General features: G+C 43.6%; 1 protein-coding gene across 1 annotated transcript in view; it reads right to left on the reverse strand.

The window, feature by feature from the left end:
• LOC120913614 (interleukin-13 receptor subunit alpha-1-like) overlaps positions 1-14,227 on the reverse strand; it is a 292,879-nt gene that overhangs the window by 43,854 nt on the left and 234,798 nt on the right. The gene's annotated exons all lie outside the window — the stretch shown is intronic.

Genomic DNA, 14,227 nt, shown 5'->3' on the forward strand with positions numbered 1-14,227 from the left:
TGGTGCACAATAAACATCCTCATTAATTTATCAAAACTCACAACACTGGAAGAGTTCCTGGAGAGAGAATGTCACAAACAGAAGGAATATTGCCACAAATGCGTCATGAAAATAAGTGGAGGCCATAGGGTTCAGGCGGAAAATTATTAAGTGAAGCGCCAGTGCACTTCAGATTAACTAGATACACTGCAAACATTTTATCACTTATTTGCATTTGTTTTCAAGATTCTCTGCCATTCCGCTGCACTTTTGGAAATTTGTAAAATTAGTTCCAAATAGGAAATTTTACCTCGACTATAGTCACATGACCATGCTTGAATCTGCTTACTGTTGATTGACCACCTTTGTTGGAAGTCTATTTCAAGCATCAACTGCCTTTTTGGTAAAAAAAAATAGAAATATGTTTGATTCATATAACCAAAATACACTAATCCAAAGAAAAGACATTTGTTTTTACTCCGTCAGTATCACCAGCAAAGCAGCTTTTAGTATTATCACATTATAAAGAAGAAGAGAATGTGCGCTGTATTTCTTGATTTCAGAACTTGCGCTCTTTCAAATACGAACGCTAGTTCTAACAGACAGAACGCCTCCAGCTGGTCTTTGTTTCTGAGCATGCGCATTTGTACTTTGTCCAAAAGTCCGATTGCTTGCTGTACAAACGGTCGGACGAGGCACCATCGCACTCTTGTTGACGTAAAGTTTGTCCGTTTGCAGACCGAACGTTTTGTCCGATGAAACCCGAAAAAGTTTGTCCGATGGAGCGTACACACGGTCGGACTATTTTGAAAACTTGCTCATTTTGAAGTTTGTTGGCAAAAAGTCAGACCGTGTGTATGGGCCTTTAGTCTGTAGGGTTCAATATTGGGTTGACCCACCCTTTGCAGCTATAACAGCTCTAACTCTTCTGGGAAGGCTGTCCACAAGGTTTGCGGTGTGTTTGTGAGAATAATTGACCATTCCAGAAGTACATTTGTGAGGTTAGGCACTGATGTGGACGAGTAGTCTCCGCTCTAATTCATCCCAAAGGTGTTCTATCAGGTTGAGATCAGGACTCTGTGCAGGCCAGTCAAGTTCCTCCACCCCAAACTCACTCATCTATGTCTTTATGGACCTTGCTTTGTGCACTGGTGCGCAGTCATGTTGGAACAGGTAAGGGCCATCCCCATACTGTTCCCACAAAGTTGGGACCATTAAATTGTCCAAAATGTCTTGGTATGCCGATGCCTTAAGAGTTCCTTTCACTGTAACTAAGGGGCCAAGTCCAACCCCTGAAAAAACCAACCCCACACAATAATCCCCCTTCACCAAATGATTTGAGCCAGTGCACAAAGACGTGCGGACCAACTGTCTCTCCTAGCTCCCGTTCCAGGACACCTCTCCATGACTGTGTAAGGAGAGGCTCCCTCCCAGCTCCCCTGCCGGAGTTACAACCCCCCCCCCCCCAGATAGAGGTGTCCCCCCTGCACGACAGTCTAGTACTCCATCCTTCAGTTCACCCAGTAGACAACTTCTCCCCCAGCAGGCTGACCATGGGTATATGTAGGAGGCCTGCCCCCTGCCAACCCTAGTTGGGGATTGTTTAGAGCTCCTCACATGTACCCCATGACATTCTCCCTGGAAACAGGGGAGGCGCCCAGGAACCAAAGTACATGTCAGTCACCTACTGCTACATTAAACCACTCCCCTGCCCCCAGACTAAAAACAAACAGGCCTAGCTTGCAGCATAGATGGGTGCAGAACCAGAAGAGAGGACTTTCGGAAGGGCAGTGGGAAGAGGTCATTGCAGCTAGGCTGGCTGGCAGGACCTGAAGAGAGCTATCTAGGAGTGGTAGCTGAATAGAGGATAGCTAGCACCTGAACTATTTCTACACCACAGGGGCCTGAGGTTCCTGCCCGCAAAAGGCAGTTCATTGAGGTCTGGCTGAAGCAGTGTGAGGCCTACCCATGCGCTGCTAGTTAGTCCAGAGGAGTAACAGACTGCAGCAAGTGAAGTGCTGGAGGAGAAACGGTGTGCAGCAAGTGTTTGTGCTGGAGAGTAGATTGGAGTGTATATACTGGAGTCAGTGGTGGTGCGTCCATAAGGGCGCACGGGCACCTCCTCCTCTCTCCTGCCACCTGTCTATCACAAGCTACTGTGCCCATCAATTGCTACCACTGTGCCATCAAACGCAGGCACTGTGCCCATCAAACGCAGCCCCTGTGCCATGCTGGGCGCTCGCAGTTCACTCAGCGTTGTGTTAGGAAACAAATTAAAATTTGAACACTGAACTGCCTCTCAGCCAATCAGGTGCTCAGGTCTGTTACCTGTCACCTGATTGGCTGAAACGACAGGCGCTGTGATTGGACGCCTATTAGGCGTCCAATCATAGCAGAGGACAGGAAGAGAGGATGGGAAAAGACTGCCCCACCGAAACAGGTAAGTGCCGGGCATGGGATACACACTGGCAGTATTTGATAGGCACAGTAGTGGCAATTTATGGGCACACTGGCAGCAATTGATGGGCACACTGGTGGCAATTGATGGGCACACTGGCAGCAATTGATGGGTACGGTAGCTGTGTTTGATGGCACAGTTGCAGCAATTGATGGGCACAGTGGCAGCAATTGATGGGCACACTGGCAGCAATTGATGGGCACAGTGGCTGCATTTGATGGCACAGTGGCGGCAATTGATGGGCACAGTGGCTGCAATTGATTGCCACAATGGCTGCGTTTGATGGGGCAGTGGCTGCGTTTAATGGGGGCAGTGGCTGCATTTGATGGACACAGTAGCTGCGTTTGATAGGCACAGTGGCTGCAATTGATGTTTTTTTTTTTTCAGTTTGTTTGCGCCCCCCCCCCCCCCCAAAAAAAAATTGAGCACCAGCCGCCACTGACTAGAGTGCATATTGAAGTCCCAAGCAAGTTTGCACTGAATTTTTCTGGGCATCACATTCCATCATATTTTATCGCATCGGAAATTCCGATCGTGTGTACAGGACATAAGCCTTTTTTCCATCTGATTTCAGTAGTAATAAGATATGGTTCTCACTTACAGGCTTCTGTAGATGTGGGATGAATATCTGTAAATATAGTTCCATATAAAAAAGACGCAAATACATTTACTAGCTACTGGAGAGACTTCCCCCCTTAGGGATTATTTATTTTGTGGCACACATAATGTAGTGTATACCATTATTCAGGGATGGACTGGCCATTGGGACTACAGGGAGTTTCCCGGTGGGCCGATGGCTCAGTGGGCCGGCTTCAGTGACAGTGGACCGCCGCCCCCCTTCACTCCTCTGTCTCTCCATTCCCGCAGCGCTCACCTCCTCTCCCTCCCAGCAGCGCTCACCTGGGGGGAACAGAGAAGCAGGGGGAGGACCAGAGGAGCAGGGGGGACGACAGAGGAGCATGGGGGAGGGGACAGACAGCTGACTCAACAGCTATGGCCTGGGAGTTTCTCACTTCTGCCTAACCTTGTCCCATAAGGGGGGGCACCAAATTGATTATTTTTCCCCCAGGTGAAATAATGTCTAGCTTCCCCACTGGTACTGCCTAAAAGAGTACCAGTACCAGCCGTTCTACTCTAATAATGTAGAACGGCTAGTGGCTAGTGAAGGGGGAGAGGGGGTTTGGGTGGCTTGGTGCGGGAGTTGTCCGGCCACCATGGAAGAGACCTGTCAAAGTGGGCCAGTCTGGATGAAGTCCAGGGCCAAATTTTTGTTCCAGTCCAGCCCGGCCATTATTTGTACAAAATGCTCAATACAGTATGTAGGCTGTACTAGTCATACCCTTAGAACTAAAGCAGGAAAAAATTATATGGCTACAACTAATTTGAATGTAAAACAATTATCCTCTGTGTCCCGGCATTTCAGAGATGTCCATGAAGGGAATATGATGTTTGTTAGGAGTGACAACTTACATAAAACATTGTTAGAACACAAAGCATGGTCAATCCATGAATACCCACAGGCCTTATGGAATAAACCAAGGATGGGACCGTTATCGACATTTGTTTTCTTTTTCCTACCATTTTCCCTGTATACACCGCTCCCAAACCGCCCCAAGGATGCTGCTTGCAGGGCTTTTTTACCCATCCTGCAAACGCACCGACCTAGTGTGAAAGCACTCTGGCTTTTACACTGGGGAGGCTTGCTTTACAAGTGCTATTTTTAGCCTCAGTGTGAAAGGGGTCTTATTTGTTGTCTGTAGTACTTTTAAATTGAAGTGTTCTTTCCCCTGCCCCCTTTCATGTGGAATCCGTTCCAGTGTTGCCAACCGTCAGCACTTTTTCTTCTGCCAGTAAATGCCAGTGACAGGAAAAAGTTGACGGTCTGTAGGATGGGAGCCGTGAAAATTTCAACCTGGTAAGTTGGCAACACTGATCCATTCTGATCAACAGGGGATCAGCTCACAGAACCCCTACTGATTGGAGCAGAGTGGGCGCATAACAGGTCTGTGTCCACCAGGGGTCAAGTCCTGGGGAAAAAAGTGTGGGAACTCCCACCCAAGATCCACTCCCCCACCAAAATAAAATAAAATGATACACTCATATGCATAATTACTAAACCGCATGTTTTTTTTTTTCGATCCACTGTACCTTAGAAATCCTTTATGTTACCGGCCGCAAGTTCTTTCTAAATCCCGCGATAACTCGTGGCAGACTTCCGTAATGTCTCCTGGGAACAACTGACAAAAGCTCCCAGGAGACATTGCGGCATCTAGGAAGTGACGGAATACCCGCACACTACCCGATGAATCCATATACAGGAAGCAACCAGTAACATAAAGGATTACTAAGGTTCGCCTGCCCCTGACAGTAACTCGAGCTGGGCATCGCCACTTAGTTAAGAATTGGCTCGGGCAGCCCGGCTGCTCTCGGCTGCTCTAGTCCTGCAAAGGGAACTGCGTTCCTGCTGTGAAAAAAGTGCAGGAACTCCGTTCCCACGCCTTCCCGCAGGACTTGAGCCCTGGTGTCCACTCCATATCTGTAGCGTGGACAAGGACAGAGCCTCTCTTCTCCATTGGTGGCCTGAAGTAAACAGACTTTGCCTGTCCATTTACACCTGACTACCCTCCGATCTGATCCAGCTAACCACAAGAGGATGGATCCCCTTAATTTTTTTTCAAGGGACCGGATTGGACCTGAGAGGAAGGCAGTTGTAAATGGACACAAGAGGAATAGGTGATACCTCAAAATGCGTCAACCAGTTTTACTGTGGGATGTTTCATTTGGAATGTAGTACCATGAACAAAAAGCTGCTATTAATTTTATATGCTGTATTCAAGCGCATGTTTCATTTTTATACAATAAAGTAATTTATCGAGGATAATACACTAGGCCGGTGCGTCCTCTGTTTATTTCCTAATGATAGTGCATCTAGACATTCCCAGTCGTAGAAGGTGGCATTTATCTGGATATAACGAGATAAGAGCTTTGATTAACACCAAGTTGGGCCCACCTTCGATCGCAGGAGATATGTGTTATTTATGTTGAAGTAAATGGACACAAGTTATTATTAAATTATGTTTATCCATGTATTTGCACTTGATCTCACATCGAATACCGCTATGTGAGTAAACTTGTTTGCCGCAATGATGTTTGTCTTTCCCCTTGTTGCTCACACTAATGACACGCTGACGGCGAGGTGGCTATTTAAGCACAAGCTATCCTCATCACGTCAGGAACCCATGAATATGTCGCGTGCCTGTGACGTAACGCGTAGGGAGGAGCCTGTGATCGAATCCGAGCGCAAAGGATCGAATTCAGGAGACTGCATACTGAGCGGCGTTTCATGCTTTACCAAAGCGGGGATTCGTGAGTGCATATGCTAATGCTCTGGATTGCATTATCCATTTGTTATTGATTATTGCGCAATGAGGTTTCTTTTTCCTTTACTTTCATATACTACCTGCCTGTGAGTGCCTGTTCATCTGATTGCAGCGGTGAAGTGCTGGATCTGCATTCATAGTGAAGGAGGTTTTTTCCTGATTGGGACTCTTTTGGTTGTTTGCTAATCACTGTGCACATGTCTAAGGACTTGATATATGTTATGTATTATCACATTCACAGTATATGGAGTTGATTCTCCCTGATTAGTTTGTACGTTTATCACCTTTTAAGTTAATATTAGCGCATCTATTCATTTATGTTTCAATGGACACAAGTCTGTTTACACCAGCCTGTCTATAGGGTTGAATGGACCATCCGATCAGGTCTGCATTGAAAACTGAGGCCCGTACACACAACCGAGTTTCTCGGCAGAATTCAGCCAGAAACTCGATCTGAGCTGGATTCTGCCGAGAAACTCGGTCGTGTGTACACTTTTCACCGAGGAAGCCGACGAGGAACTCGTCGGGTCAAATAGAGAAGATGTTCTCTATTTCCTCGTTGTTCAATGAGGAAAGTTGGCTCGTCGAGATCCTCGGCGCCTTCAACACAGAACTCGACCGACGAGAAACTCGATGTGTTTGGCACGTCGAGTTCCTCGGACGTGTGTACGGGGCCTGACAGGTGGACCTGATCAGACCCCCCATGTTAAGTTGACCAGATTTTTTAAATGAAATCTGGGGACATCTTTTTTTTTACTAGTAATGACAATCAGCGACTCTCTGCCTGTTGTCGCCGCCACCGCCCGCCTCACATCCTGTCAAATCTTAGTTTCCGGGCTACTACTGGGTGGGGAGTGGAGGAAGATCACTCCGCCAGGGAAGGCAAGGAGAGAGGCAGGTAAGCGGCCGGCCGGGAATTGAGCCAAGGCAGAAGAACATGCGAACGAAGCTAAATGGGCATGCACTGAAACTGAAGAAATATTCCCTCCGCTCTGATCAGCACGTGATCATAAGAAAGGGGCACAGATAATGGGGAACATTTTTTTTTTATTCCGCACGTTTGCATGTTTTTGGAATTGCCCAGCCCCTTTTCAAATCCAATCCAGGAAAAAAAAAAAAAAAACGGGGACAGTGTCCTCAATCCGGTGACTGTCCCTGGAAACCGGGGATGTCTGGTCACCCTTCCCCATGTGAAAGGTGCTTAAGGCCCACACAGGACTTAAACATGTAAGTAGGGAAGGACACTTGCTGTTGTTTAATTCTGTGTTGAATAAAACAGTATTGTGGTCCCACTTGCCTGTGTCGCCAGTATTTCTGCTTTTTTTTTTTTTTTTGCTGGGTTTATGTGCTGCATTCTTGTTTCTGTCAGTGACTCATTATATTGCAATCAGAGGAATACAGCCCACAGGTCAAGAAGAAAGGTGATGATGCCGCCTACATCTTTATCTTAGAATGGTCTTCTGTAAATACACATAGCACTTACCCCCCCCCCCCCCCCCAAGGAGTGGCTGATAAATGAAACAAAACCTTCTGGCAGCGACACATCAAGGAAAGAGGTTTATCTATCTAAATGATAGATAACAATTTTGTACAACACTACAAACAATGATAACCTTTTGACCTCCGGAGGTTTTACCCCTTTCATGACCAGGGCATTTTTTGGTATTCAGCACCGTGAAACATTAACTGACATTTGCGCGGTCATGTAACACTGTACTCAAATGAAATGTACAGTAGGTGTTTGTGATATTGTGTTTTTAGCACGACAGCATCGCGCTGATTCTCTGCGACATGGTGCCGAGATCTCGCCGACATCTCACACTCACTGGAATAGTGACAGCACATCCCAGCAAGCGCGTCATAGAAGCGACGGGAGATCCGACTTGGATTCCCGCCAATTCTACACGTGTGCGGCGTTTGTTATGAATCCTGAGGGGGAAGTCCCCGCCGGATTTTAAATAAAAATCCGGCATGGGTTCCCCCCTCAGGAGCATACCGGGCCCTTAGGTCTGTTATGGGTTGTAAGGAGAGCCCCCCCTACGCCGAAAAAAACGGCGTAGGGGGTCCCCCTACAATCCATACCAGACCCGTATCCAAAGCACGCTACCCGGCCAGCCAGGAAGGGAGTGGGGACGAGCGAGCGCCCCCCCCCCCCCTCCTGAGCCGTACCAGGCTGCATGCCCTCAACATGGGGGGGTTGGGTGCTCTGGGGCAGGGGGGCGCACTGCGGCCCCCCCACCTCAGAGCACCCTGTCCCCATGTTGATGAGGACAGGGCCCCTTCCCGACAACCCTGGCCGTTGGTTGTCGGTGTATGCGGGCGGGAGGCTTATCGGAATCTGGGAGCCCCCTTTAATAAGGGGGCCCCCAGATACCGGCCCCCCACCCTAAGTGAATGAGTATGGGGTACATCGTACCCCTACCCATTCACCTGCAAGAAAAGTGGTAAAAACACAAATAAACCACACAGGGTATTAAAATATTTTATTAGTCTGCTCCGGAGGCCTCCCCTGTCTTCTTTAGCTCTTTTACCAGGGTAGGCTTCTTCTTCCGATTTCCGGGGGTCTTCTCCTGCTCTCCGGGGTCTTCACCGCTCTTCTGTGACGTCTTCTCCGCTCCGGGGGTCTTCTCAGCTCTTCTGTGACGTCTTCTCCGCTCTGGGGGTCTTCTCAGCTCTGGGGGGGTCTTCTTCTATATTCGCCGCTCTCCGCTCTTGACTCGGCGCACCCCGGTTCTTCCTCCCGCTGTCCGGTTCCTTCTCCTTCAGGGCTGGCCGCCGCTATACTGGCGGCGGTCAGTCCGCTCTTCTGTAACGTCATCTTCTTCTCTTCTCGTCTTCCGTCTTCTCCAGATGTTGACACGCCGGCCGGCTCTTCTCGCTGCAATGACGTGTGCCCGGCTTGCTTTGGATTTATATAGGCCTCACAGTCCCATCATGCTCTGTACCTACCCATGTGATACCTACCCACGTAGGTAGGTATCACATCTGTCTGTCTGTACATCCGTCTGTACGCTCCATCGGACAATTGTTGTCGGAATTTCCGACAACAAATGTTGGATGGTCATGCTCTCAAATTGTCCGACAACAAATGTGTTCCACTGGATTATCCGATTGTGTGTATACAAATCCGTCGGACTAAAACCCAAAGTACAAACACGCATGCTCTGAACCAATGCTAAACATCATGCTAAACATCAATAGCAGAAGTTGCCCAAAGGGTGGCGGTAAAGAGCTGAAAAACCATGTGGTTTTGTGTACGTTGGTTCAAAATGTTCTGCTGTCTGTATGCAGAACAAGTTCACGGACAAAGCCCTTTGGACAAAAATCGGATTTGTCCGATGGAAGTCCGATCGTGTGAACGAGGCTTTAGTGTTTGTCATATATGTTTGAAAATTGATCAGTCCTGATGTACTGATCTCATTTCTTGAGGCCCTAAAATGTAGATATAGTGACACTGTGCTATTCTGGTCATTGTCATTGGATATAACAGTGATGATTACTGTTAGAAATAATGGTTTTAATTATCATGAATGACTATCATTTATGACAGCGTGCTTACTATTGTTATCTGTGATTGGTTACATCTAATCACATGGTACAGGGTGCTGTGATTGGTCCAGTGGTTATATGTCTGAATCTGGAATGGCGCATCTCCCGCCAGAGGTAGCGGTGGCAAAGTTATCAACTAACGTTTGAAGTAGGCTGTGACATCTCTTACTGCTTACGTCGTTGTACAGCATTAACATGGAAAAAGCCCTTCAACAGGCACTACAATATACTTGATGCACTAAGAGAATGTCATTGCCTAGGATCGATTTCCTAACAACTCGGAGAAGTGTGGGAGAGGTGAAGAGGGTGGGGTAGAAAGAAGAAAAAAGGAAAGAAGTGGGGAAAAAGAGAAAGAGAGAGAAAGAGAGAGTACCTGCAGGCAGTCTGGATCTAAACACAATCAGAACTATCAAGACATGTAAAGGGAATCATTTACTCCCATGTATTTAGCCCATGGTTCCCAGATCTCCCTAAACTGGGTAAAATTGTCTAGGATGGAGCTCACCGTTTTCTCTTGGGACATAATCCACGATATTTTGCGTTTAGCCGCCGTAACAGAAACCTTGGGGAGCTTCCAGGCCCTAGCCAAGGTGATTTTAGCACCCAAGAAAATAAAGAAAATTCGTTTTTGGGAGGGTTTTCGGGGCCTTGGGGATTAACTGGTTGAGAAGAGCCGTTAAAGGAGACCTGGGAATCACAAGTCCTGTGACTTTGAATGTTATTTGGTAAATTTTGTTCCAAAAGCTTGTGATCTTCGGGCATTCCCACCATATGTGTAGCATAGATCCCCTCATTTAGACACCCTCGGAAACACAAAGGGGAAGCCGAAGGAAACATGGTGGAAAGCCTGAGGGGTGTTAGGTACCATCTGGTGATGACCTTTAAGTTTGCTTCAACAAGAGAAACATTGAGGATACCCTTGAATGATCTTGCAAAGGCTTTGTGCCAGGTGTCCAAATCCCAGGATACCTGCGTATCAGCCTCCCACGCCAGCATATAAGGTGTTTTCCGGCTATTCATGGCAAGTGACGAATAAATTATGGAAATCCCCCCCCCCCTCTGCTCCAGCAGACTTCCACTCCATTGTTCATAAGGAGTGAATTGGGGAGAATCATATTTTTGCGGACCAAATAGAGTGAAGGAAGTGTGATAGTTGATGAAATCTGAACTTCTCTGAATCAGGTAAGTTCAGAGTCTTAATACAGTGAGGTAGGGAGATGGGTCCCGTTGGAGTAAAGAAGTGACCGATCCGATACATCTCTTTATCCAGCCACCACCGGACGAAATTCCGTATTATGGAAAATGTGTGCTAAGGGTTTACAAGGAGAAACTAGAGACAGGTTGTTCCTGAGTTTATCCCATATTGCAAAGGAATGAGACAAGGACGGACATAATAAAGGGGGCCTAGCCTTGGGTGAGCACCAAAGAAGGTAATCCAGGGTAAAGGATGGAACCGCCTGTCTTTCCATCTCCACCCAGTCGGGTTTAGCTGATCTAGAATAAACTGTGGAAAGTTGAGCAAGTCTAGCCGCTTGGTAATACCAAAATAGATTAGGGAGACCCAATCCCCCCTTACTTCTAAGTCTAAAAAGGGTTTGCCTCGCAAGGCGATGGCCCAAGTTACCCCATATGAATTTGACTACTTTACTCTGAAACAAAGCGAGGTGATCCTTCCTAATGCATATCGGGAGAGAACGAAATAGATAAAGAAGCCGTGGGAGGTTGGCCCGCTATGTTTATCTTGGGAAAGGTGTATGTGCGAGTTCAAGGTGTAAGTTTGGAAGTCAAGAGAGACCCAGGCTTATCCTTTTGGTGGTAATACTTCGCCCCTTGCCATCTGAGACTTTTATCTGCGTTAGCTGTCAGAGCTAGGTTCAATGCCAAACAAGCCGAATCAAGGCAGGACGAGGGATCTCTCTTGTGTTCCCGACAGAGCGTCTGGAAGTGCTTTTCCAGATTCTCAATGTCAACCTTGTTCGCTTTTTAAATTTTTGCTGTAAGTTGGATAATTTTGCCTCTAATAGTGGCTTTATGCTCCGCCCATAGGGTTTCTGCCGAGATGTCAGCAGTGTTGTTTAGTAGAAAGTATTCAGAGATGGCTTTTTCAATCTCCATTTTGTTGACGGGGTCCGAAAGGATCCTTTCATTTAGATGCCAGTGGGGAGATTTAGCTAGAGTGGTGCGGGTATGTGTCACCATACACAGCAGGGAGTGGACTGACCAGACCGTATCCATGATTTGTGCCTTGCTGACAGAGGGAATCGGATCATGCAAAACTAAAAGATGATCAATTCTAGCATAGGACTGATGGGCATGCGAGAAGTGAGTGTTGTCCTTTTTGGTTGGGTTAATTTCGTATTTCAAATTTTTCAGCTTTCGAACTTTTTAATTTTCGAATTTTTCAGTTTTCGAATTTTTCAATTTTTGAATTTTGAATTTTTCAATTTTCGAATTTCGAATTTTTCAATTTTCGAATTTTTCAATTTTTTAATTTTCGAATTTTCGAAATTTCGTATTCGAAGTTTTGTATTTCGAATTTTTCAGTTTTTTAATTTTCGATTTTCGAATTTTTCAATTTCGAAATACGAAAATTCGGAAATACGAAAATATTCGGAAATACGAAAATTCGGAAATACTAAATTTCAAATTTTCGAAAATTGAAAAATTCGAAATTCGACATTTCGAAAATTGAAAAATTCGAAAATTGAAAAATTCGAATGTTTCCATTTTCGAATTGAAAAATTCGAAATTCGAAAAATGAAAAATTTCTATTTCGAATTTTCGAAATTCGTAAATACGAAAATTCGCAAATACGAAAATTCGGAAATTGAAAAATTCGAAATTTGAAACATTTTTTTCAATTTATGATTTTTTCAGTTTTTCGAATTTCGAATTTTTCATATTTCGAAATTCGGAAATACGAAAATTTGGAAATACGAAAATTATAAAATGGAAACATTCGTAAATTGAAAAATTAGAAATTGGAAAAGTGAAACATTCTAAAATTCGAAAATTGAAAAATTCGAAATTTGAAAAATTCTAAAATTCGAATTTTTCGATTTTCGAATTTTTGAAATTTCGATTTTCGAATTTTTCAATTTTCGAAATTTCAATTTTTGAATTTTTCAATTTTCGAAATTTCGATTTTCGAATTATTCAATTTTCAAATTTCGAATTTTTCAAATTTCGAATTTTTCAAATTTCGAATTTTCGAAATTCGTAAAAACGAAAATTCGTAAATACGAAAATTCGTAAATATGAAAATTCGTAAATACAAAATTCGGAAATACGAAAATTCGGAAATACGAAAATTCGAAATTCGGAAATTTGCCTCTAATAGTGGCTTTATGCTCCGCCCATAGGGTTTCTGCCGAGATGTCGGCAGTGTTGTTTAGTAGAAAGTATTCGGAGATGGCTTTTTCAATCTCCATTTTGTTGACGGGGTCCGAAAGGATCCTTTCATTTAGATGCCAGTGGGGAGATTTAGCTAGAGTGGTGCGGGTATGTGTCACCATACACAGCAGGGAGTTGACTGACCAGACCGTATCCATGATTTGTGCCTTGCTGACAGAGGGAATCGGATCATGCAAAACTAAAAGATGATCAATTCTAGCATAGGACTGATGGGCATGCGAGAAGTGAGTGTTGTCCTTTTTGGTTGGGTTAATTTCGTATTTTGAATTTTTCAGTTTTCGAATTTTTCAATTTTTGAAATTTGAATTTTTAAATTTTCGAATTTCTAATTTTTCGAATTTCGAATTTTTCGAATTTCGAATTTTTCGAATTTTTCAATTTTTTAATTTTCGAATTTTCGAAATTTCGTATTCGAAGTTTTGTATTTCGAATTATTCAGTTTTTTAGTTTTCGATTTTCGAATTTTTCAATTTCGATATACGAAAATTCGGAAATACGAAAATATTCGGAAATACGAAAATTCGGAAATACGAAATTTCAAATTTTCGAAAATTTCGAAAATTGAAAAATTCGAAAATTGAAAAATTCGAATGTTTCTATATTTCGAAATTCGGAAATACGAAAATTTGGAAATACGAAAATTCTAAAATGGAAACATTCGTAAATTGAAAAATTCTAAATTCCAAATTTCGAAATTTCTGAAAAGTTAGAAATTGGAAAAGTGAAACATTCTAAAATTCTAAAATTGAAAAATTCGAAATTTGAAAAATTCTAAAATTCGAATTTTTCGATTTTCGAATTTTTGAAATTTCGATTTTCGAATTTTTGAAATTTCGATTTTCGATTTTTTCAATTTTCGAATTATTCAATTTTCAAATTTTGAATTTTTCAAATTTCGAATTTTCGAAATTCGTAAATACGAAAATTCGTAAATACGAAAATTCGTAAATACGAAAATTCGAAATTCGGAAATTCGAAATTTGAAACATTTTTCAATTTTCGAAAATTCTAAATTTGAAAAATTCGAAATTTGAAAAATGCAAAATTTGAAAAAAATCGAAACTTGAAAAATTCGAAAATGGAAAAATTCGAAAATGGAAAAATTCGAAAATTTGGAATTTCCGAAAAATAATTGTATTTCCGAATTTCCGAAAATCCGAATTTCCGAAATTCGTAAAAAAAACGGAAATACGAAAATTCGTAAATCCGAATTTTCGAAAATACGAAAGTTCGTAAATTCGAATTTTCGGAAATACGAAAATTCGTAAATTCAAAATTTTCGGAAGTCCGAAAATTCGTAAATAAAAAATTCGTAAATACGAAAATTCGTAATTAACGAATTTCCGAATTTTCGTAAAAAAACTAATTAGAAACAAAACGAATGTCTACTAAGAAGAACAGGGGGAATTGAGCGTGGATAAAGGAGGGTTTGTATCAGATCGGGAAG

This window comes from Rana temporaria, chromosome 9, assembly GCF_905171775.1.
Source record: "Rana temporaria chromosome 9, aRanTem1.1, whole genome shotgun sequence".
NCBI lineage: Eukaryota > Metazoa > Chordata > Amphibia > Anura > Ranidae > Rana > Rana temporaria.